The sequence below is a fragment of the Carcharodon carcharias genome, unplaced genomic scaffold (assembly GCF_017639515.1).
Source record: "Carcharodon carcharias isolate sCarCar2 unplaced genomic scaffold, sCarCar2.pri scaffold_907_ctg1, whole genome shotgun sequence".
NCBI classification, from domain to species: Eukaryota; Metazoa; Chordata; class Chondrichthyes; order Lamniformes; family Lamnidae; genus Carcharodon; species Carcharodon carcharias.
Window position 1 is genome coordinate 26,208 of NW_024471152.1, and position 24,822 is coordinate 51,029.

Consider the following 24,822-nt stretch of genomic DNA (forward strand, 5'->3'; position numbering starts at 1 on the left):
ATAGGGAGGGGTGTTGGGACTGGAGGAGGTTACAGAGATAGGGAGGGGTGTAGGGGCTGGAGGCGGTTATAGAGATAGGGAGGGGTTTAGGGGATAGAGGAGGTTACAGAGATAGCGAGGGAGCTTGGGAGTCGCCTGTGGAGGTAATAAGGGCGCGGGCGAGGGTTTCGGCGTCCGATCAGCTGAGGCCGGGGCGAAGTCTGGCGGATAGAGAGAGCAGCTCGAAGTGAGGCTGTTGCCGGGCAGACTTCGGGATTGTCCTGAATGATACATTCTGGGTGTACAACGCGGACTTGTCGATTGAACTCCAGTCCCGCGGGATTCAGGGAGACGCCAAATGCCATTACCAGCCGGTCGCTGCAGGAGAAATCCTTCTTCTTCTGATTGGGACCCGAGTTCGCAGGTCGTCCTGCCGCATCTGCTCGAAACAAACACAGCGTTCGGGTCAGGATGGTGTGACCCTGTCCGACCGGGGGAGCCCCGCACTGTCGGAGGGTCAGTGCTGAGGGTGCTCCCAGCGCTGAGGGAGCGCCGCGCTGTCGGAGGGTCAGCGCTGAGGGAGCGCCGCGCTGTCGGAGTGTCAGCGCTGAGGGAGCGCCGCGCTGTCGGAGGGTCAGCGCTTAGGGAGCGCCGCGCTTTCTGAGTGCCGCAGTGACTCCAGCCGCCGTTCGAGCCCCGAAACCCGGAGCTCAAGTTGCTGCAGCTGACAGCACTTCCTGCACACGTGATCGTCCTGGACACTGGTAGCATCCGTGACTTCCCACATATTACAGGACACGCATCCCACTCGAATGACCTGCCCCTTACGTTAACTTTGATCTGCTTGGCTTATTTACATCGCTTTATCATATTGGCCCGAAATTTCCCTTATCCCTGGCGCCTCTGTTAAAATCCAAGTATAGAAACTTGTTTCAAAATATTAGGCTCTTCTTTCTGAGGAAAGGCAGAAAAGGACAGGAGCACCTCCTCCCCTCGTCACCAAACCCGAACTGAAGCACCCTACGGCCGCCAAACGCGGAACTCCAGTGCACAGGCAAAGTCAGCGCTATGAGGTGTGTTCTGATGGAGTGAACGAGGAGAGACTGTTTCCAGTGGCGGGAGGGTTGGTAACTAGAGGGGGCGCAGATCGAGGAGAACCGGCAGAGGGAGGAGAGGAGGAGAATGTTTTTTTTTGTTATCTCCTGGACTCCGCAAGTGGTTGTGGTCTGGAAGGCAGAAGCAGATTCACCCTCAGGAGGTGTAACTGGGTAAATAGCCAAGGGCGGGGGGTGCCAATTGACAGGGAGCTGGAGCAGGAGGAGGGGGTGGGGACTAAGTGGAGAGCTCTTTCAAAGGGCCAGCGCATGCTCGATGGACTGAATGGCCTCCGTGTTCCTACGCCGGGAGCTCCGAGGTAGCTATTCCACCTCTCTTTCTCTTAACCCGCTTTTTAACGTCGTGGGCGTTTATTCCCTTACCTCCGACGAAGACACAGGAGTCCAAGTCGATCTTCACATTGTTGTTTCCCTAAGGGAGAGACGGCACTCGAGGTTAGACACACGTCACCCAAAGTGCACCCCTCCTGTGTGTGGGTCAAACCCTTCAACAGGCCGCCTCACCGTCCATTTCTTAAATCCTTCCACGGAGATGTCGGTGGAGGGGGGGGGTGGTCTCGCTGGATTTTATTTCTGTGGTGTAGGTACACCCACAACGCTGTTAGAGAGGGAGTTCCAGGATTTTGTCCCTGTGTGGTGTAGGTACACCCACGGCGCTGTTAGAGAGGGAGTTTCAGGATTTTGTCTGTGTGGTGTAGGTACATCCATGGCGCTGTTAGGGAGTGATTTCCAGGATTTTGTCCCCTGTGTGGTGTAGGTACACCCACGGTGCTGTTAGGGAGGGAGTTTCAGGATTTTGTCTGTGTGGTGTAGGTACACACACATCGCTGTTAGGGATGGAGTTCCAGGATTTTGTCCCTGTGGTGTAGGTACACCCACCACGCTGTTAGGGAGGGAGTTCCAGGATTTAGTCTGTGCGGTGTAGGTACACCCACAGCGCTGTTAGGGAGGGAGTTCCAGGATTTTGACTGTGTGGTGTAGGTACACCCACCGCGCTGTTAGGGAGGGAGTTCCAGGATTTTATTTCTGTGGTGTAGGTTCACCCACAGCGCTGTTAGGGAGGGAGTTCCAGGATTTTATTTCTGTGGTGTAGGTTCACCCACAGTGCTGTTAGGGAGGGAGTTCCAGGATTTTGTCCCTGTGGTGTAGGTACACCCACGGTGCTTTTAGAGAGGGAGTTCCAGGATTTTGTCCCTGTGTTGTAGGTACACCCACAGTGCTGTTAGGGATGGAGTTCCAGGATTTTGTCCCTGTGGTGTAGGTACATCCACGGCGCTGTTAGGGAGGTAGTTCCAGGATTTTGAGCAAACGACAGTGAAGGAACGGCCGATATATTTCCAAGTCGGGATGGTGAGGGGCTCGGAGGGGAACTTCCAGGTAGTGGGTGTTCCCCATGTGTCTGCTGCCCTTGTCCTTCTAGATGGTAGTGGTCGTGGGTTTGGAAGGTGCTGTCGAAGGAGCCTTGGTGAGTTGCTGCAGTGCATCTTGTAGATGGTACACACGCTGCTGCTACTGTGCGTCGGTGGGTGGGAGGAAGTGAATGTTTGTGGATGGGGGTGCCGATCGAGCTGGGGGGGGGCTTTGTCCTGGACGGTGTCGAGCTTCTCGAGTGTTGTGGGAGCTGCAACTCATCCAGGCAAGTGGGGAGTGTCCCATCCCACTCCTGACTTGTGCCTTGTAGATGGTGGACAGGCTTTGGTGGGGGGGGAGTCAGGAGGTGGGTTACTCTCCGCAGGATTCCCAGCCTCGGACCTGCTCTCGTAGCCACAGTATTTATATGGCTGGTCCCCAGTTCATTTTCTGGTCAGTGGGAACCCCCAGGATGTTGATAGTGGGGAGGATTCATTGATGGTAATGCTGTTGTGTGTGAACGCAACCCTGTTTATATTCCCGACTCTGTATCGATCTAGAGTACCTGCTCCCTTAAGTGATCCAACATTCCCAGCATCGGCTTCCGATAGAATCCTAATCCGGTCGAAACATAAACCTGGATGGGAAAATTAGGCGGGAGAGACGGAATGTATTAGAAAGTCTTCGGAGGACTGATACAGGCCATTTGGCCCATCACCTCCTTGTTCGTGTTTACATTATTCATTTATGGCATGGCTGGCCGGGCCCAGCATTTATTGCCCATCCCAAATTGCCCCCTTGAGAAGGTGGTGGGTGAACTGCCTTCTTGAACCGCTGCTGTCCCCTGTGGTGTAGGTACACCCACGGCGCTGTTAAGGAGGGAGTTCCAGGATTTTTTCCCCTGTGGTGTAGGTACACCCACGGTGCTGTTAGGGAGGGAGTTCCAGGATTTTGTCACTGTGTGGTGTAGGTACACCCACAGCGCTGTTAGGGAGTTCCAGGATTTTGTCCCCTGTGGTGTAGGTACACCCACAGTGCTGTTAGCGAGGGAGTTCCAGGATTTTGTCCCTGTGGTGTAGGTACACCCACGGCGCTGTTAGGGAGTGTTTCCAGGATTTTGACCCAGCAACAGTGAAGGAACGGCCGATATATTTCCAAGTCGGGATGGTGAGGGGCTTGGACCGAGAATTTCCAGGTGGTGGGTGTTCCCCATGTGTCTGCTACCCTTGTCCTTCTAGATGGTAGCGGTTGTGGGTTTGGGCGGCGCTGTCGAAGGAGCCTTGGTGAGTTGCTGCAGTGCATCTTGTAGATGGTACACACGCTGCTGCTACTGTGCATCGGTGGTGGAGGGAGTGAATGTTTGTACATGGGGTGCCGATCGAGCAGGGGGGTGCTGCTTTGTCCTGGATGGTGTCGAACCTCTCGAGTGTTGTGGGAGCTGCAACTCATCCAGGCAAGTGGGGAGTGTCCCATCCCACTCCTGACTTGTGCCTTGTAGATGGTGGACAGGCTTTGGAGGGGGGAGTCAGGAGGTGAGTTACTCTCCGCAGCATTCCCAGCCTCTGACCCGCTCTGGTAGCCACAGTATTTATATGGCTGGTCCAGTTCAGTTTATGGTTGTTGGTGTGTTCCTCTTTGCCTTCCTAATGCATTCACGGGTTTTTGCACTGAGTTTGAAGAACTTCTTCAGGGAGAGCCGCACTGTCAGATGGTCAGTACTGAGGGAGAGCCGCACTGTCAGATGGTCAGTGCTGAGGGAGAGCCGCACTGTCGGAGGGTCAGTACTGAGGGAGAGCCGCACTGTCAGATGGTCAGTGCTGAGGGACAGCCGCACTGTCGGAGGTTCATTACTGAGGGACAGCCGCACTGTTGGAGGGTCAGTACTGAGGGAGAGCCGCACTGTCAGATGGTCAGTGCTGAGGGAGAGCCGGACTGTCGGAGGGTCAGTACTGAGGGAGGGCCGGACTGTCGGAGGGTCAGTGCTGAGGGACAGCCGCACTGTCGGAGGGTCAGTGCTAAGGGAGAGCCGCACTGTCAGAGGGTCAGTGCTGAGGGAGAGCCGCACTGTCAGAGGGTCAATACTGTGGGAGAGCTGCACTGTCGGAGGGTCAGTGCTGAGGGAGAGCTGCACTGTCGGAGGGTCAATACTGTGGGAGAGACGCACTGTCGGAGGGTCAGTGCTGAGGGAGAGCCGCACTGTCGGAGGGTCAGTGCTGAGGGAGAGCCTCACTGTCGGAGGGTCAGTGCTGAGGGAGAGCCGCACTGTCGGAGGGTCAGTGCTGAAGGAGAGCCTCACTGTCAGAGGGTCAGTGATGAGGGAGAACCGCACTGTCGGAGGGTCAGTACCGAGGGAGAGCCTCACTGTCGGATGGCCAGACCTGAGGGAGAGCCGCACTGTCGGAGGGTCAGTACTGAGGGAGAGCCGCACTGTTGGAGGGTCAGTGCTGAGGGAGAGCCGCACTGTCAGAGGGTCAGTGCTGGGGGAGAGCCGCACTGTCGGAGGGTCAGTACTGAGGGAGGGCCGGACTGTCGGAGGGTCAGTGCTGAGGGACAGCCGCACTGTCGGAGGGTCAGTGCTAAGGGAGAGCCGCACTGTCAGAGGGTCAGTGCTGAGGGAGAGCCACACTGTCGGAGGGTCAGTGCTGAGGGAGAGCCGCACTGTCGGAGGGTCAGTGCTAAGGGAGAGCCGCACTGTCAGAGGGTCAGTGCTGAGGGAGAGCCACACTGTCGGAGGGTCAGTGCTGAGGGAGAGCCGCACTGTCGGAGGGTCAGTGCTGAGGGAGAGCCGCACTGTCAGAGGGTCAATACTGTGGGAGAGCTGCACTGTCGGAGGGTCAGTGCTGAGGGAGAGCTGCACTGTCGGAGGGTCAATACTGTGGGAGAGCTGCACTGTCGGAGGGTCAGTGCTGAGGGAGAGCCGCACTGTCAGAGGGTCAGTGCTGAGGGAGAGCCGCACTGTCGGAGGGTCAGTGCTGAGGGAGAGCCTCACTGTCGGAGGGTCAGTGATGAGGGAGAACCGCACTGTCGGAGGGTCAGTATTGAGGGAGAGCCGCACTGTCGGAGGGTCAGTACTGAGGGAGAGCCGCACTGTCGGAGGGTCAGCGCTGAGGGAGCGCCGCACTGTCGGAGGGTCAGTACTGAGGGAGAGCCGCACTGTCGGAGGGTCAGTACTGAGGGAAAGCCGCACTGTCGGAGGGTCAGTAATGAGGGAGAGCCGCACTGTCGGAGGGTCAGTGCTGAGGGAGAGCCGCACTGTCGGAGGGTCAGTGCTGAGGGAGAGCTGCACTGTCGGAGGGTCAGTGCTGAGGGAGAGCCCACCAGATGTTCCTACCTGAACAGGAATGCCCAGGCGACAGATCAGAGCCTCCACTTTGGCCTTGAAGTCCTGGGGACGGAGTTTCCCTCGACTGATCCCCCTCTGATTGGTGAAGAAGACAATCTAAAAGAAACGAACAGTCCGGTACCCAGGTTAGAGCAGAGAGAGAGAGAGAGAGAGAGAGAGAGAGAGAGACCCCCTCCCAGAGAAACCCCCCCACCCAGAGAGACACCCACCCCACCAGGAGAGACACCATGTTCCAGAGAGAGAGAGAGAGAGAGAGAGACCCCCCCCCCAGGAGAGACACCGTGTTACAGAGAGAGAGAGAGAGAGAGAGAGAGACCCCCTCCAGGAGAGACACCGTGATACAGAGAGAGAGAGAGAGAGAGAGAGAGAGAGAGAGAGACCCCCCCACCCCCAGGAGAGACACCGTGTTACAGAGAGAGAGAGAGACCCCCCACCCCCAGGAGAGACATCGTGTTACAGAGAGAGAGAGAGAGAGAGAGAGAGACACCCCCACCCCCAAGGAGAGACACCGGTTTACAGGAAGAGAGAGAGAGAGAGAACCCCCCACCCCCAGGAGAGACACCGTGTTACAGAGAGAGAGAGAGAGAGACCCCTCAGGAGAGACACCGTGTTACAGAGAGAGAGAGAGAGAGAGAGAGGGAGAGAGAGAGACACCCCCCCACCCCCAGGAGAGACACCATGTTACAGAGAGAGAGAGAGAGAGAGAGACACACACACCCCCACCCCCAGGAGAGACACCGTGTTACAGAGAAAGAGAGAGAGAGAGAGAGAGAGAGACCCACCCCAGGAGAGACACCGTGTTACAGAGAGAAGAGAGAGAGAGAGACCCCCCCACCCCCAGGAGAGACACTGTGTTACAGAGAGAGAGAGAGAGAGAGAGAGAGAGAGAACCCCCAGGAGAGACACCGCGTTACAGAGAGAGAGAGAGAGAGAGAGAGACAGACAGACACACCCCCCCACCCCCAGGAGAGACACCGTGTTACAGAGAGAGAGAGAGAGAGACCCCCCCAGGAGAGACACCGTGTTACAGAGAGAGAGAGAGACCCCCCCCACCCCCCAGGAGAGACACCGGGTTACAGAGAGAGAGAGAGAGAGAGACCACCCCACCCCCAGGAGAGAAAAAGTGTTACAGGGAGAGAGAGAGAGAGAGAGAGAGACCCCCCCACCCCCGGGAGAGACACCGTGTTACAGAGAGAGAGAGAGAGAGAGAGAGAGAGACCCACCCAGGAGAGACACCGTGTTACAGAGAGAGAGAGAGAGAGACCACCCCACCCCCAGGAGAGAAAAAGTGTTACAGGGAGAGAGAGAGAGAGAGAGAGAGACCCCCCCACCCCCGGGAGAGACACCGTGTTACAGAGAGAGATAGAGAGAGAGAGAGACAGACCCAGCCCAGGAGAGACACCGTGTTACAGAGAGAGAGAGAGAGAGAGACAGACAGACCACCCCACCCCCAGGAGAGACACCGTGTTACAGAGAGAGAGAGAGAGTGAGAGAGAGAGAGACCCCCCCACCCCCAGGAGAGAAACCGTGTTACAGAGAGAGAGAGAGAGAGAGAGAGAGAGAGAGAGACCCCCCAGGAGAGACACCGTGTTACAGAGAGAGAGAGAGAGAGAGACCCCCCCAGGAGAGACACCATGTTACAGGGAGAGAGAGAGAGAGAGAGAGAGAGAGAGACCCCCCCACCCCCAGGAGAGACACCGTGTTACAGACAGAGAGAGGGAGAGAGAGAGAGAGAGACCCCCCCCAGGAGAGACACCGTGTTACAGGGGGGGAGAGAGAGAGAGAGAGAGAGAGAGAGAGAGAGACCGACTCCCCCACCCCCAGGAGAGACACCGTGTTACAGAGAGAGAGAGAGAGACCCCCCACCCCCAGGAGAGACACCGTGTTACAGAGAGAGAGAGAGAGAGAGAGAGACCTCCCCACCCCCAGGATAGACACCGTGTTACAGGGAGAGAGAGAGAGAGAGACCCCCCCACCCCCAGGAGAGAAACCGTGTTACAGAGAGAGAGTGAGAGAGAGAGACCCCCCCAGGAGAGACACCGTGTTACAGAGAGAGAGAGAGAGAGAGAGAGAGAGAGAGAGAGAGACACCCCCAGGAGAGACACCATGTTACAGGGAGAGAGAGAGAGAGAGAGAGAGACCCCCCCACCCCCAGGATAGACACCGTGTTACAGAGAGAAGAGAGAGAGAGAGAGACCCACCCACCCCCAGGAGAGACACCGTGTTACAGAGAGAGAGAGATCACCCCAGGAGAGACACCGTGTTACAGAGAGAGAGAGAGAGAGAGACCCCCCCACACCCAAGAGAGACACCGTGTTACAGAGAGAGAGAGAGAGAGAGAGAGACCTCCCCACCCCCAGGAGAGACACCGTGTTACAGGGAGAGAGAGAGAGAGAGACCCCCCCACCCCCAGGAGAGACACCGTGTTACAGAGAGAGAGAGAGAGAGAGACCCCCCCAGGAGAGACACCGTGTTACAGAGAGATAGAGAGAGAGAGAGAGAGAGAGAGAGAGAGAGAGAGACACCCCCAGGAGAGACACCATGTTACAGGGAGAGAGAGAGAGAGAGAGAGAGACCCCCCCACCCCCAGGATAGACACCGTGTTACAGAGAGAAGAGAGAGAGAGAGAGAGAGAACCCCCCACCCCCAGGAGAGACACCGTGTTACATAGAGAGAGAGATCACCCAAGGAGAGACACCGTGTTACAGAGAGAGAGAGAGAGAGACCCCCCCACCCCCAGGAGAGACACCGTGTTACAGAGAGAGAGAGAGAGGGAGAGGCAGACAGACCACCCCACCCCCAGGAGAGACACCGTGTTACAGAGAGAGAGAGAGAGAGAGAGAGAGAGAGAGAGACCCCCCCACCCCCAGGAGAGAAACCGTGTTACAGAGAGAGAGAGAGAGAGAGAGAGAGAGACCACCCCACCCCCAGGAGAGACACCGTGTTACAGACAGGGGGAGAGAGAGAGAGAGAGAGAGACCCCCCCAGGAGAGACACCATGTTACAGGGAGAGAGAGAGAGAGAGAGAGAGAGAGAGAGAGAGAGACTCCCCCACCCCCAGGAGAGACACCGTGTTACAGAGAGAGAGAGAGAGAGAGAGAGAGAGACCTCCCCACCCCCAGGAGAGACACCGTGTTACAGGGAGAGAGAGAGAGAGAGACCCCCCCAGGAGAGACACCGTGTTACAGAGAGAGAGAGAGAGAGAGACCCCCCCACCCCCAGGAGAGACAAAGTGTTACAGGGAGAGAGAGAGAGAGAGAGAGAGAGAGAGAGAGACCCCCCCACCCCCAGGAGAGACACCGTGTTAGACAGAGAGAGAGAGAGAGAGAGAGAGACCCCTCCACCCCCAGGAGAGACACCGTGTTACAGAGAGAGAGAGAGAGAGAGAGAGAGAGACCCCCCCACCCCTAGGAGAGACACCGTGTTACAGAGTGAGAGAGAGAGAGAGACCCCCCCACCCCCAGGAGAGACACGGTGTTACAGAGAGAGAGAGAGAGAGAGAGAGACCCCCCCACCCCCAGGAGAGACACCGTGTTACAGGGAGAGAGAGAGAGAGAGAGAGAGAGAGACCCCCCCACCCCAAGGAGAGACACCGTGTTACAGGGAGAGAGAGAGAGAGACCCCCCCACCCCCAGGAGAGACACCGTGTTACAGAGAGAGAGAGAGAGAGAGAGAGAGACAGCCCACCCCCAGGAGAGACACCGTGTTACAGAGAGAGAGAGAGAGAGAGAGAGCCAGAGATAGACCCCCCCCAGGAGAGACACCGTGTTACAGAGAGAGAGAGAGAGAGAGAGAGAGAGAGAGAGAGACCCCCTCACCCCCAGGAGAGACACCGTGTTACAGAGAGAGAGATAGACCCCGCCCACCCCCAGGAGAGACACCGTGTTACAGAGAGAGAGAGAGAGAGAGACACAGAGACAGACCCCCCCCAGGAGAGACACCGTGTTACAGAGAGAGAGAGAGAGAGAGAGAGAGAGAGAGAGAGACCCCCCCACCCCCAGGAGAGACACCGTGTTACAGAGAGAGAGAGAGACCCCCCCACCCCCAAGGAGAGACACCAGTTTACAGGAAGAGAGAGAGAGAGAGACCCCCCCACCCCCAGGAGAGACACCGTGTTACAGAGAGAGAGAGAGAGAGAGAGAGACCCCCCAGGAGAGACACCGTGTCGCAGAGAGAGAGAGAGACCCCCCCACCCCCAGGAGAGACACCGTGTTACAGAGAGAGAGAGAGACCCCCCCACCCCCAGGAGAGACACCGTGTTACAGAGAGAGAGAGAGAGAGAGAGACCCCCCCAGGAGAGACACCGTGTTACAGAGAGAGAGAGAGACCCCCCCACCACCAGGAGAGACACCGTGTTACAGAGAGAGAGAGAGAGAGAGAGAGTGAGACCCCCCCCACCCCCAAGGAGAGACACCGGTTTACAGGAAGAGAGAGAGAGAGAGACCCCCCCTCCCCCAGGAGAGACACCGTGTTACAGAGAGAGAGAGAGAGAGACCCCCCAGGAGAGACACCGTGTTACAGAGAGAGAGAGAGAGAGAGAGAGACACCCCCCCACCCCCAGGAGAGACACCGTGTTACAGAGAGAGAGAGAGAGAGAGAGAGAGAGACACACCCCCACCCCCAGGAGAGACACCATGTTACAGAGAGAGAGAGAGAGAGAGAGAGAGAGAGACCCCCCCACCCCCAGGAGAGACACCGTGTTACAGGCAGGGAGAGAGAGAGTGAGAGACACCCCCACCCCCAGGAGAGACACCGTGTTACAGAGAGAGAGAGAGAGAGAGAGAGACCCCCCACCCCCAGGAGAGACACCGTGTTACAGAGAGAGAGAGAGAGAGAGAGAGAGAGAGAGAGAGAGAGAACCCCCAGGAGAGACACCGTGTTACAGAGAGAGAGAGAGAGAGAGAGAGAGAGAGACACCCCCCCACCACCAGGAGAGACACCGTGTTACAGAGAGAGAGAGAGAGAGAGAGAGAGACACACACCCCCAGCCCCAGGAGAGACACCGTGTTACAGAGAGAGAGAGAGAGAGAGAGAGAGAGAGACTCCCCCACCCCCAGGAGAGACACGGTGTTACAGAGAGAGAGAGAGAGAGAGAGAGAGAGAGAGAGAGAGACCCCGTCCCAGGAGAGACACCGTGTTACAGAGAGAGAGAGAGAGAGAGAGAGAGACCTCCCCACCCCCAGGAGAGACACCGTGTTACAGGGAGAGAGAGAGAGAGAGACCCCCCCACCCCCAGGAGAGACACCGTGTTACAGAGAGAGAGAGAGAGAGAGACCCCCCCAGGAGAGACACCGTGTTACAGAGAGATAGAGAGAGAGAGAGAGAGAGAGAGAGAGACACCCCCAGGAGAGACACCATGTTACAGGGAGAGAGAGAGAGAGAGAGAGTGACCCCCACACCCCCAGGATAGACACCGTGTTACAGAGAGAAGAGAGAGAGAGAGAGAGAGAACCCCCCACCCCCAGGAGAGACACCGTGATACATAGAGAGAGAGATCACCCAAGGAGAGACACCGTGTTACAGAGAGAGAGAGAGAGAGACCCCCCCACCCCCAGGAGAGACACCGTGTTACAGAGAGAGAGAGAGAGAGAGAGGCAGACAGACCACCCCACCCCCAGGAGAGACACCGTGTTACAGAGAGAGAGAGAGAGAGAGAGAGAGAGAGACACACCCCCACCCCCAGGAGAGACACCATGTTACAGAGAGAGAGAGAGAGAGAGAGAGAGAGAGACACCCCCACCCCCAGGAGAGACACCGTGTTACAGGCAGGGAGAGAGAGAGTGAGAGACACCCCCACCCCCAGGAGAGACACCGTGTTACAGAGAGAGAGAGAGAGAGAGAGAGAGAGAGACCCCCCACCCCCAGGAGAGACACTGTGTTACAGAGAGAGAGAGAGAGAGAGAGAGAGAGAGAGAGAGAACCCCCAGGAGAGACACCGTGTTACAGAGAGAGAGAGAGAGAGAGAGACACCCCCCCACCACCAGGAGAGACACCGTGTTACAGAGAGAGAGAGAGAGAGAGAGAGAGAGAGAGAGACACACCCCCACCCCCAGGAGAGACACCGTGTTACAGAGAGAGAGAGAGAGAGAGAGAGAGAGAGAGACTCCCCCACCCCCAGGAGAGACACGGTGTTACAGAGAGAGAGAGAGAGAGAGAGACCCCCCCCACCCCCAGGAGAGACACCGTGTTACAGAGAGAGAGAGAGAGAGAGAGAGAGAGAGAGAGAGAGAGAGAGAGACCCCCCCCAGGAGAGACACCGTGTTACAGAGAGAGAGAGAGAGAGACACAGAGACAGACCCCCCCAGGAGAGACACCGTGTTACAGAGAGAGAGAGAGAGAGAGAGACACACCCCCTCCCCCAGGAGAGACACCGTGTTACAGAAAGAGAGAGAGAGAGAGAGAGAGAGAGAGAGACCCCCCCAGGAGAGACACCGTGTTACAGAGAGAGAGAGAGAGAGAGAGAGAGAGACCCCCCCAGGAGAGACACTGTGTTACAGAGAGAGTGAGAGAGACCCCCCCCACCCCCAGGAGAAACACCGTGTTACAGAGAGAGAGAGAGAGAGAGAGAGACCCCCCCCCCCACCTCCAGGAGAGACACCGTGTTACAGAGAGAGAGAGAGACCCCCCCACCCCCAGGAGGGACACCATGTTACAGAGAGAGAGAGAGAGAGAGAGAGAGAGAGAGTCCCCCCCACCCCCAAGGTGAGACACCGGTTTACTGGAAGAGAGAGAGAGACCCCCCCACCCCCAGGAGAGACACCGTGTTACAGAGAGAGAGAGAGAGAGAGAGAGAGACCCCCCAGGAGAGACACCGCGTTACAGAGAGAGAGAGAGAGAGAGAGAGACAGACAGACACACCCCCCCACCCCCAGGAGAGACACCGTGTTACAGAGAGAGAGAGAGAGAGACCCCCCCAGGAGAGACACCGTGTTACAGAGAGAGAGAGAGACCCCCCCCACCCCCCAGGAGAGACACCGTGTTACAGAGAGAGAGAGAGAGAGAGAGAGAGAGAGACCCACCCAGGAGAGACACCGGGTTACAGAGAGAGAGAGAGAGAGAGACCACCCCACCCCCAGGAGAGAAAAAGTGTTACAGGGAGAGAGAGAGAGAGAGAGAGAGACCCCCCCACCCCCGGGAGAGACACCGTGTTACAGAGAGAGAGAGAGAGAGAGAGAGAGACAGACCCAGCCCAGGAGAGACACCGTGTTACAGAGAGAGAGAGAGACCCCCCCCACACCCAGGAGAGACACCGTGTTACAGAGAGAGAGAGAGAGAGAGAGACAGACAGACCACCCCACCCCCAGGAGAGACACCGTGTTACAGAGAGAGAGAGAGAGAGAGAGAGAGAGAGACCCCCCCACCCCCAGGAGAGAAACCGTGTTACAGAGAGAGAGAGAGAGAGAGAGAGAGAGAGAGAGAGACCCCCCAGGAGAGACACCGTGTTACAGAGAGAGAGAGAGAGAGAGACCCCCCCAGGAGAGACAGCATGTTACAGGGAGAGAGAGAGAGAGAGAGAGAGAGAGAGACCCCCCCACCCCCAGGAGAGACACCGTGTTACAGACAGAGAGAGGGAGAGAGAGAGAGAGAGACCCCCCCCAGGAGAGACACCGTGTTACAGGGGGGGAGAGAGAGAGAGAGAGAGAGAGAGAGAGAGAGAGAGACCGACTCCCCCACCCCCAGGAGAGACACCGTGTTACAGAGAGAGAGAGAGAGACCCCCCCACCCCCAGGAGAGACACCGTGTTACAGAGAGAGAGAGAGAGAGAGAGAGACCTCCCCACCCCCAGGATAGACACCGTGTTACAGGGAGAGAGAGAGAGAGAGACCCCCCCACCCCCAGGAGAGAAACCGTGTTACAGAGAGAGAGTGAGAGAGAGAGACCCCCCCAGGAGAGACACCGTGTTACAGAGAGAGAGAGAGAGAGAGAGAGAGAGAGAGAGAGACACCCCCAGGAGAGACACCATGTTACAGGGAGAGAGAGAGAGAGAGAGACCCCCCCACCCCCAGGATAGACACCGTGTTACAGAGAGAAGAGAGAGAGAGAGAGACCCACCCACCCCCAGGAGAGACACCGTGTTACAGAGAGAGAGAGATCACCCCAGGAGAGACACCGTGTTACAGAGAGAGAGAGAGAGAGAGACCCCCCCCACCCCCAAGAGAGACACCGTGTTACAGAGAGAGAGAGAGAGAGAGAGACAGACAGACCACCCCACCCCCAGGAGAGACACCGTGTTACAGAGAGAGAGAGAGAGAGAGAGACCTCCCCACCCCCAGGAGAGACACCGTGTTACAGGGAGAGAGAGAGAGAGACCCCCCCAACCCCAGGAGAGACACCGTGTTACAGAGAGAGAGAGAGAGAGAGACCCCCCCAGGAGAGACACCGTGTTACAGAGAGATAGAGAGAGAGAGAGAGAGAGAGAGAGAGAGACACCCCCAGGAGAGACACCATGTTACAGGGAGAGAGAGAGAGAGAGAGAGAGACCCCACCACCCCCAGGATAGACACCGTGTTACAGAGAGAAGAGAGAGAGAGAGAGAGAGAACCCCCCACCCCCAGGAGAGACACCGTGTTACATAGAGAGAGAGATCACCCAAGGAGAGACACCGTGTTACAGAGAGAGAGAGAGAGAGAGAGACCCCCCCACCCCCAGGAGAGACACCGTGTTACAGAGAGAGAGAGAGAGAGAGAGGCAGACAGACCACCCCACCCCCAGGAGAGACACCGTGTTACAGAGAGAGAGAGAGAGAGAGAGAGAGAGAGACCCCCCCACCCCCAGGAGAGAAACCGTGTTACAGAGAGAGAGAGAGAGAGAGAGAGAGAGACCCCCCCACCCCCAGGAGAGACACCATGTTACAGACAGGGGGAGAGAGAGAGAGAGAGAGAGACCCCCCCAGGAGAGACACCATGTTACAGGGAGAGAGAGAGAGAGAGAGAGAGAGAGAGAGAGACTCCCCCACCCCCAGGAGAGACACCGCGTTACAGAGAGAGAGAGAGAGAGAGAGAGAGACCTCCCCACCCCCAGGAGAGACACCGTGTTACAGGGAGAGAGAGAGAGAGAGACCCCCCCAGGAGAGACACCGTGTTACAGAGAGAGAGAGAGAGAGAGACCACCCCACCCCCAGGAGAGACAAAGTGTTACAGGGAGAGAGAGAGAGAGAGAGAGAGAGAGAGACCCCCCCACCCCCAGGAGAGACACCGTGTTAGACAGAGAGAGAGAGAGAGAGAGAGAGACCCCTCCACCCCCAGGAGAGACACCGTGTTACAGAGAGAGAGAGAGAGAGAGAGAGAGACCCCCCCACCCCTAGGAGAGACACCGTGTTACAGAGTGAGAGAGAGAGAGAGACCCCCCCCACCCCCAGGAGAGACACGGTGTTACAGAGAGAGAGAGAGAGAGAGAGAGAGAGACCCCCCCACCCCCAGGAGAGACACCGTGTTACAGGGAGAGAGAGAGAGAGAGAGAGAGAGAGAGACCCCCCCACCCCAAGGACAGACACCGTGTTACAGGGAGAGAGAGAGAGAGACCCCCCCACCCCCAGGAGAGACACCGTGTTACAGAGAGAGAGAGAGAGAGAGAGAGAGACAGCCCACCCCCAGGAGAGACACCATGTTACAGAGAGAGAGAGAGCCAGAGATAGACCCCCCCCAGGAGCGACACCGTGTTACAGAGAGAGAGAGAGAGAGAGAGAGAGAGAGAGAGACCCCCTCACCCCCAGGAGAGACACCGTGTTACAGAGAGAGAGATAGACCCCGCCCACCCCCAGGAGAGACACCGTGTTACAGAGAGAGAGAGAGAGAGAGACACAGAGACAGACCCCCCCCAGGAGAGACACCGTGTTACAGAGAGAGAGAGAGAGAGAGAGAGAGAGAGAGAGACCCCCCCACCCCCAGGAGAGACACCGTGTTACAGAGAGAGAGAGAGACCCCCCCACCCCCAAGGAGAGACACCGGTTTACAGGAAGAGAGAGAGAGAGAGACCCCCCCACCCCCAGGAGAGACACCGTGTTACAGAGAGAGAGAGAGAGAGAGAGACCCCCCAGGAGAGACACCGTGCCGCAGAGAGAGAGAGAGAGAGAGAGACAGACAGACACACCCCCCACCCCCAGGAGAGACACCGTGTTACAGAGAGAGAGAGAGACCCCCACACCCCCAGGAGAGACACCGTGTTACAGAGAGAGAGAGAGAGAGAGCGAGACCCCCCCAGGAGAGACACCGTGTTACAGAGAGAGAGAGAGACCCCCCCACCACCAGGAGAGACACCGTGTTACAGAGAGAGAGAGAGAGAGAGAGAGTGAGACCCCCCCACCCCCAAGGAGAGACACCGGTTTACAGGAAGAGAGAGAGAGAGAGACCCCCCCACCCCCAGGAGAGACACCGTGTTACAGAGAGAGAGAGAGAGAAACCCCCCAGGAGAGACACCGTGTTACAGAGAGAGAGAGAGAGAGAGACACCCCCCCACCCCCCAGGAGAGACACCGTGTTACAGAGAGAGAGAGAGAGAGAGAGAGAGAGACACACCCCCACCCCCAGGAGAGACACCATGTTACAGAGAGAGAGAGAGAGAGAGAGAGAGAGAGAGACCCCCCCACCCCCAGGAGAGACACCGTGTTACAGGCAGGGAGAGAGAGAGTGAGAGACACCCCCACCCCCAGGAGAGACACCGTGTTACAGAGAGAGAGAGAGAGAGAGAGAGAGAGACCCCCCACCCCCAGGAGAGACACCGTGTTACAGAGAGAGAGAGAGAGAGAGAGAGAGAGAGAGAGAGAACCCCCAGGAGAGACACCGTGTTACAGAGAGAGAGAGAGAGAGAGAGAGAGACACCCCCCCACCACCAGGAGAGACACCGTGTTACAGAGAGAGAGAGAGAGAGAGAGAGAGAGAGAGAGACACACCCCCAGCCCCAGGAGAGACACCGTGTTACAGAGAGAGAGAGAGAGAGAGAGAGAGAGAGAGAGAGAGACTCCCACACCCCCAGGAGAGACACAGTGTTACAGAGAGAGAGAGAGAGAGAGAGAGAGAGAGAGAGAGAGACCCCCCCCAGGAGAGACACCGTGTTACAGAGAGAGAGAGAGAGAGACACAGAGACAGACCCCCCCAGGAGAGACACCGTGTTACAGAGAGAGAGAGAGACCCCCCCACCCCCAAGGAGAGACACCGGTTTACAGGAAGAGAGAGAGAGAGAGACCCCCCCACCCCCAGGAGAGACACCGTGTTACAGAGAGAGAGAGAGAGAGAGAGACCCCCCAGGAGAGACACCGTGCCGCAGAGAGAGAGAGAGAGAGAGAGACAGACAGACACACCCCCCACCCCCAGGAGAGACACCGTGTTACAGAGAGAGAGAGAGACCCCCCCACCCCCAGGAGAGACACCGTGTTACAGAGAGAGAGAGAGACCCCCCCAGGAGAGACACCGTGTTACAGAGAGAGAGAGAGACCCCCCCCACCACCAGGAGAGACACCGTGTTACAGAGAGAGAGAGAGAGAGAGAGAGAGAGACACACCCCCACCCCCAGGAGAGACACCATGTTACAGAGAGAGAGAGAGAGAGAGAGAGAGAGAGAGACCCCCCCACCCCCAGGAGAGACACCGTGTTACAGGCAGGGAGAGAGAGAGTGAGAGACACCCCCACCCCCAGGAGAGACACCGTGTTACAGAGAGAGAGAGAGAGAGAGAGAGAGAGACCCCCCACCCCCAGGAGAGACACCGTGTTACAGAGAGAGAGAGAGAGAGAGAGAGAGAGAGAGAGAGAGAACCCCCAGGAGAGACACCGTGTTACAGAGAGAGAGAGAGAGAGAGAGAGACACCCCCCCACCACCAGGAGAGACACCGTGTTACAGAGAGAGAGAGAGAGAGAGAGAGAGAGAGAGAGACACACCCCCAGCCCCAGGAGAGACACCGTGTTACAGAGAGAGAGAGAGAGAGAGAGAGAGAGAGAGAGAGACTCCCCCACCCCCAGGAGAGACACAGTGTTACAGAGAGAGAGAGAGAGAGAGAGAGAGAGAGAGAGAGACCCCCCCCAGGAGAGACACCGTGTTACAGAGAGAGAGAGAGAGAGAGACACAGAGACAGACCCCCCCAGGAGAGACACCGTGTTACAGAGAGAGAGAGAGAGAGAGAGAGAGAGAGACACACCCCCTCCCCCAGGAGAGACACCGTGTTACAGAAAGAGAGAGAGAGAGAGAGAGAGAGACCCCCCCAGGAGAGACACCGTGTTACAGAGAGAGAGAGAGAGAGAGAGACCCCCCCAGTAGAGACACTGTGTTACAGAGAGAGTGAGAGAGACCCCCCCCACCCCCAGGAGAGACACCGTGTTACAGAGAGAGAGAGAGAGAGAGAGAGACACCCCTACCCCCAGGAGAGACACCGTGTTACAGAGAGAGAGAGAGAGAGAGAGAGAGAGAGACACCCCCCCCCACCTCCAGGAGAGACACCGTGTTACAGAGAGAGAGAGAGACCCCCCCACCCCCAGGAGGGACACCATGTTACAGAGAGAGAGAGAGAGAGAGAGAGAGAGAGAGAGTCCCCCCCACCCCCAAGGTGAGACACCGGTTTACTGGAAGAGAGAGAGAGACCCCCCCACCCCCAGGAGAGACACCGTGTTACAGAGAGAGAGAGAGAGAGAGAGACCCCCCCAGGAGAGACACCGTGTTACAGAGAGAGAGAGAGACCCCCCCACCACCAGGAGAGACACCGTGTTACAGAGAGAGAGAGAGAGAGAGAGAGTGAGACCCCCCCACCCCCAAGGAGAGACACCGGTTTACAGGAAGAGAGAGAGAGAGAGACCCCCCCACCCCCAGGAGAGACACCGTGTTACAGAGAGAGAGAGAGAGAAACCCCCCAGGAGAGACACCGTGTTACAGAGAGAGAGAGAGAGAGAGACACCCCCCCACCCCCAGGAGAGACACCGTGTTACAGAGAGAGAGAGAGAGAGAGAGAGAGAGACACACCCCCACCCCCAGGAGAGACACCATGTTACAGAGAGAGAGAGAGAGAGAGAGAGAGAGAGAGAGACCCCCCCCACCCCCAGGAGAGACACCGTGTTACAGGCAGGGAGAGAGAGAGTGAGAGACACCCCCACCCCCAGGAGAGACACCGTGTTACAGAGAGAGAGAGAGAGAGAGAGAGAGAGACCCCCCACCCCCAGGAGAGACACCGTGTTACAGAGAGAGAGAGAGAGAGAGAGAGAGAGAGAGAGAGAGAACCCCCAGGAGAGACACCGTGTTACAGAGAGAGAGAGAGAGAGAGAGAGAGACACCCCCCCACCCCCAGGAGAGACACCGTGTTACAGAGAGAGAGAGAGAGAGAGAGAGAGAGAGAGACACACCCCCAGCCCCAGGAGAGACACCGTGTTACAGAGAGAGAGAGAGAGAGAGAGAGAGAGAGAGAGAGAGACTCCCCCACCCCCAGGAGAGACACAGTGTTACAGAGAGAGAGAGAGAGAGAGAGAGAGAGAGAGAGAGAGAGACCCCCCCCAGGAGAGACACCGTGTTACAGAGAGAGAGAGAGAGAGACACAGAGACAGACCCCCCCAGGAGAGACACCGTGTTACAGAGAGAGAGAGAGACCCCCCCACCCCCAAGGAGAGACACCGGTTTACAGGAAGAGAGAGAGAGAGAGACCCCCCCACCCCCAGGAGAGACACCGTGTTACAGAGAGAGAGAGAGAGAGAGAGACCCCCCAGGAGAGACACCGTGCCGCAGAGAGAGAGAGAGAGAGAGAGACAGACAGACACACCCCCCACCCCCAGGAGAGACACCGTGTTACAGAGAGAGAGAGAGACCCCCCCACCCCCAGGAGAGACACCGTGTTACAGAGAGAGAGAGAGACCCCCCCAGGAGAGACACCGTGTTACAGAGAGAGAGAGAGACCCCCCCACCACCAGGAGAGACACCGTGTTACAGAGAGAGAGAGAGAGAGAGAGAGAGAGAGACACACCCCCACCCCCAGGAGAGACACCATGTTACAGAGAGAGAGAGAGAGAGAGAGAGAGAGAGAGAGACCCCCCCACCCCCAGGAGAGACACCGTGTTACAGGCAGGGAGAGAGAGAGTGAGAGACACCCCCACCCCCAGGAGAGACACCGTGTTACAGAGAGAGAGAGAGAGAGAGAGAGAGAGACCCCCCACCCCCAGGAGAGACACCGTGTTACAGAGAGAGAGAGAGAGAGAGAGAGAGAGAGAGAGAGAGAACCCCCAGGAGAGACACCGTGTTACAGAGAGAGAGAGAGAGAGAGAGAGACACCCCCCCACCACCAGGAGAGACACCGTGTTACAGAGAGAGAGAGAGAGAGAGAGAGAGAGAGAGAGACACACCCCCAGCCCCAGGAGAGACACCGTGTTACAGAGAGAGAGAGAGAGAGAGAGAGAGAGAGAGAGAGAGACTCCCCCACCCCCAGGAGAGACACAGTGTTACAGAGAGAGAGAGAGAGAGAGAGAGAGAGAGAGAGAGAGACCCCCCCCAGGAGAGACACCGTGTTACAGAGAGAGAGAGAGAGAGAGACACAGAGACAGACCCCCCCAGGAGAGACACCGTGTTACAGAGAGAGAGAGAGAGAGAGAGAGAGAGAGACACACCCCCTCCCCCAGGAGAGACACCGTGTTACAGAAAGAGAGAGAGAGAGAGAGAGAGAGACCCCCCCAGGAGAGACACCGTGTTACAGAGAGAGAGAGAGAGAGAGAGACCCCCCCAGTAGAGACACTGTGTTACAGAGAGAGTGAGAGAGACCCCCCCCACCCCCAGGAGAGACACCGTGTTACAGAGAGAGAGAGAGAGAGAGAGAGACACCCCTACCCCCAGGAGAGACACCGTGTTACAGAGAGAGAGAGAGAGAGAGAGAGAGAGAGACACCCCCCCCCACCTCCAGGAGAGACACCGTGTTACAGAGAGAGAGAGAGACCCCCCCACCCCCAGGAGGGACACCATGTTACAGAGAGAGAGAGAGAGAGAGAGAGAGAGAGAGTCCCCCCCACCCCCAAGGTGAGACACCGGTTTACTGGAAGAGAGAGAGAGACCCCCCCACCCCCAGGAGAGACACCGTGTTACAGAGAGAGAGAGAGAGAGAGAGAGAGAGACCCCCCAGGAGAGACACCGCGTTACAGAGAGAGAGAGAGAGAGAGAGAGACAGACAGACACACCCCCCCACCCCCAGGAGAGACACCGTGTTACAGAGAGAGAGAGAGAGAGACCCCCCCAGGAGAGACACCGTGTTACAGAGAGAGAGAGAGAGAGAGAGAGAGAGACCCACCCAGGAGAGACACCGTGTTACAGAGAGAGAGAGAGAGAGACCACCCCACCCCCAGGAGAGAAAAAGTGTTAAAGGGAGAGAGAGAGAGAGAGAGAGAGACCCCCCCCACCCCCGGGAAAGACACCGTGTTACAGAGAGAGAGAGAGAGAGAGAGAGAGACAGACCCAGCCCAGGAGAGACACCGTGTTACAGAGAGAGAGAGAGACCCCCCCACACCCAGGAGAGACACCGTGTTACAGAGAGAGAGAGAGAGAGAGAGACAGACAGACCACCCCACCCCCAGGAGAGACACCGTGTTACAGAGAGAGAGAGAGAGAGAGAGAGAGAGAGAGAGAGAACCCCCAGGAGAGACACCGTGTTACAGAGAGAGAGAGAGAGAGAGAGACACCCCCCCACCACCAGGAGAGACACCGTGTTACAGAGAGAGAGAGAGAGAGAGAGAGAGAGAGAGACACACCCCCAGCCCCAGGAGAGACACCGTGTTACAGGCAGGGAGAGAGAGAGTGAGAGACACCCCCACCCCCAGGAGAGACACCGTGTTACAGAGAGAGAGAGAGAGAGAGAGAGAGAGAGACCCCCACCCCCAAGGAGAGACACCGGTTTACAGGAAGAGAGAGAGAGAGAGACCCCCCCACCCCCAGGAGAGACACCGTGTTACAGAGAGAGAGAGAGAGAAACCCCCCAGGAGAGACACCGTGTTACAGAGAGAGAGAGAGAGAGAGACACCCCCCCACCCCCAGGAGAGACACCGAGTTACAGAGAGAGAGAGAGAGAGAGAGAGAGAGACACACCCCCACCCCCAGGAGAGACACCATGTTACAGAGAGAGAGAGAGAGAGAGAGAGAGAGAGAGACCCCCCCACCCCCAGGAGAGACACCGTGTTACAGGCAGGGAGAGAGAGAGTGAGAGACACCCCCACCCCCAGGAGAGACACCGTGTTACAGAGAGAGAGAGAGAGAGAGAGAGAGAGACCCCCCACCCCCAGGAGAGACACCGTGTTACAGAGAGAGAGAGAGAGAGAGAGAGAGAGAGAGAGAGAACCCCCAGGAGAGACACCGTGTTACAGAGAGAGAGAGAGAGAGAGAGAGAGACACCCCCCCACCACCAGGAGAGACACCGTGTTACAGAGAGAGAGAGAGAGAGAGAGAGAGAGAGAGACACACCCCCAGCCCCAGGAGAGACACCGTGTTACAGAGAGAGAGAGAGAGAGAGAGAGAGAGAGAGAGAGACTCCCCCACCCCCAGGAGAGACACAGTGTTACAGAGAGAGAGAGAGAGAGAGAGAGAGAGAGAGAGAGAGAGACCCCCCCCAGGAGAGACACCGTGTTACAGAGAGAGAGAGAGAGAGAGACACAGAGACAGACCCCCCCAGGAGAGACACCGTGTTACAGAGAGAGAGAGAGACCCCCCCACCCCCAAGGAGAGACACCGGTTTACAGGAAGAGAGAGAGAGAGAGACCCCCCCACCCCCAGGAGAGACACCGTGTTACAGAGAGAGAGAGAGAGAGAGAGAGACCCCCCAGGAGAGACACCGTGCCGCAGAGAGAGAGAGAGAGAGAGAGACAGACAGACACACCCCCCACCCCCAGGAGAGACACCGTGTTACACAGAGAGAGAGAGACCCCCCCACCCCCAGGAGAGACACCGTGTTACAGAGAGAGAGAGAGACCCCCCCAGGAGAGACAACGTGTTACAGAGAGAGAGAGAGACCCCCCCCACCACCAGGAGAGACACCGTGTTACAGAGAGAGAGAGAGAGAGAGAGAGAGAGAGACACACCCCCACCCCCAGGAGAGACACCATGTTACAGAGAGAGAGAGAGAGAGAGAGAGAGAGAGAGAGACCCCCCCACCCCCAGGAGAGACACCGTGTTACAGGCAGGGAGAGAGAGAGTGAGAGACACCCCCACCCCCAGGAGAGACACCGTGTTACAGAGAGAGAGAGAGAGAGAGAGAGAGAGACCCCCCACCCCCAGGAGAGACACCGTGTTACAGAGAGAGAGAGAGAGAGAGAGAGAGAGAGAGAGAGAGAGAGAGAACCCCCAGGAGAGACACCGTGTTACAGAGAGAGAGAGAGAGAGAGAGAGAGACACCCCCCCACCACCAGGAGAGACACCGTGTTACAGAGAGAGAGAGAGAGAGAGAGAGAGAGAGAGACACACCCCCAGCCCCAGGAGAGACACCGTGTTACAGAGAGAGAGAGAGAGAGAGAGAGAGAGAGAGAGACTCCCCCACCCCCAGGAGAGACACAGTGTTACAGAGAGAGAGAGAGAGAGAGAGAGAGAGAGAGAGAGAGACCCCCCCCAGGAGAGACACCGTGTTACAGAGAGAGAGAGAGAGAGAGACACAGAGACAGACCCCCCCAGGAGAGACACCGTGTTACAGAGAGAGAGAGAGAGAGAGAGAGAGAGAGACACACCCCCTCCCCCAGGAGAGACACCGTGTTACAGAAAGAGAGAGAGAGAGAGAGAGAGAGACCCCCCCAGGAGAGACACCGTGTTACAGAGAGAGAGAGAGAGAGAGAGACCCCCCCAGTAGAGACACTGTGTTACAGAGAGAGTGAGAGAGACCCCCCCCACCCCCAGGAGAGACACCGTGTTACAGAGAGAGAGAGAGAGAGAGAGAGACACCCCTACCCCCAGGAGAGACACCGTGTTACAGAGAGAGAGAGAGAGAGAGAGAGAGAGAGACACCCCCCCCCACCTCCAGGAGAGACACCGTGTTACAGAGAGAGAGAGAGACCCCCCCACCCCCAGGAGGGACACCATGTTACAGAGAGAGAGAGAGAGAGAGAGAGAGAGAGAGAGAGAGTCCCCCCCAACCCCAAGGTGAGACACCGGTTTACTGGAAGAGAGAGAGAGACCCCCCCACCCCCAGGAGAGACACCGTGTTACAGAGAGAGAGAGAGAGAGAGAGAGAGAGACCCCCCAGGAGAGACACCGCGTTACAGAGAGAGAGAGAGAGAGAGAGAGACAGACAGACACACCCCCCCACCCCCAGGAGAGACACCGTGTTACAGAGAGAGAGAGAGAGAGACCCCCCCAGGAGAGACACCGTGTTACAGAGAGAGAGAGAGAGAGAGAGAGAGAGACCCACCCAGGAGAGACACCGTGTTACAGAGAGAGAGAGAGAGAGACCACCCCACCCCCAGGAGAGAAAAAGTGTTAAAGGGAGAGAGAGAGAGAGAGAGAGAGACCCCCCCCACCCCCGGGAGAGACACCGTGTTACAGAGAGAGAGAGAGAGAGAGAGAGACAGACCCAGCCCAGGAGAGACACCGTGTTACAGAGAGAGAGAGAGACCCCCCCACACCCAGGAGAGACACCGTGTTACAGAGAGAGAGAGAGAGAGAGAGACAGACAGACCACCCCACCCCCAGGAGAGACACCGTGTTACAGAGAGAGAGAGAGAGAGAGAGAGAGAGAGAGAGAACCCCCAGGAGAGACACCGTGTTACAGAGAGAGAGAGAGAGAGAGAGACACCCCCCCACCACCAGGAGAGACACCGTGTTACAGAGAGAGAGAGAGAGAGAGAGAGAGAGAGAGAGAGACTCCCCCACCCCCAGGAGAGACACCGCGTTACAGAGAGAGAGAGAGAGAGAGAGAGAGACCTCCCCACCCCCAGGAGAGACACCGTGTTACAGGGAGAGAGAGAGAGAGAGACCCCCCCAGGAGAGACACCGTGTTACAGAGAGAGAGAGAGAGAGAGACCACCCCACCCCCAGGAGAGACAAAGTGTTACAGGGAGAGAGAGAGAGAGAGAGAGAGAGAGAGACCCCCCCACCCCCAGGAGAGACACCGTGT

General features: G+C 57.5%; 1 long non-coding RNA gene across 1 annotated transcript; it reads right to left on the reverse strand.

Moving 5' to 3' along the window:
• Nucleotides 1-347: 347 nt before the first annotated feature.
• Nucleotides 348-5,885, reverse strand: LOC121275215. The gene is made up of 4 exons (XR_005942369.1): nt 5,776-5,885; nt 3,010-3,081; nt 1,458-1,506; nt 348-418 (listed from the first exon to the last, which is right to left on the reverse strand). It is a non-coding gene; the product is annotated as an uncharacterized LOC121275215 (long non-coding RNA).
• Nucleotides 5,886-24,822: the final 18,937 nt, after the last annotated feature.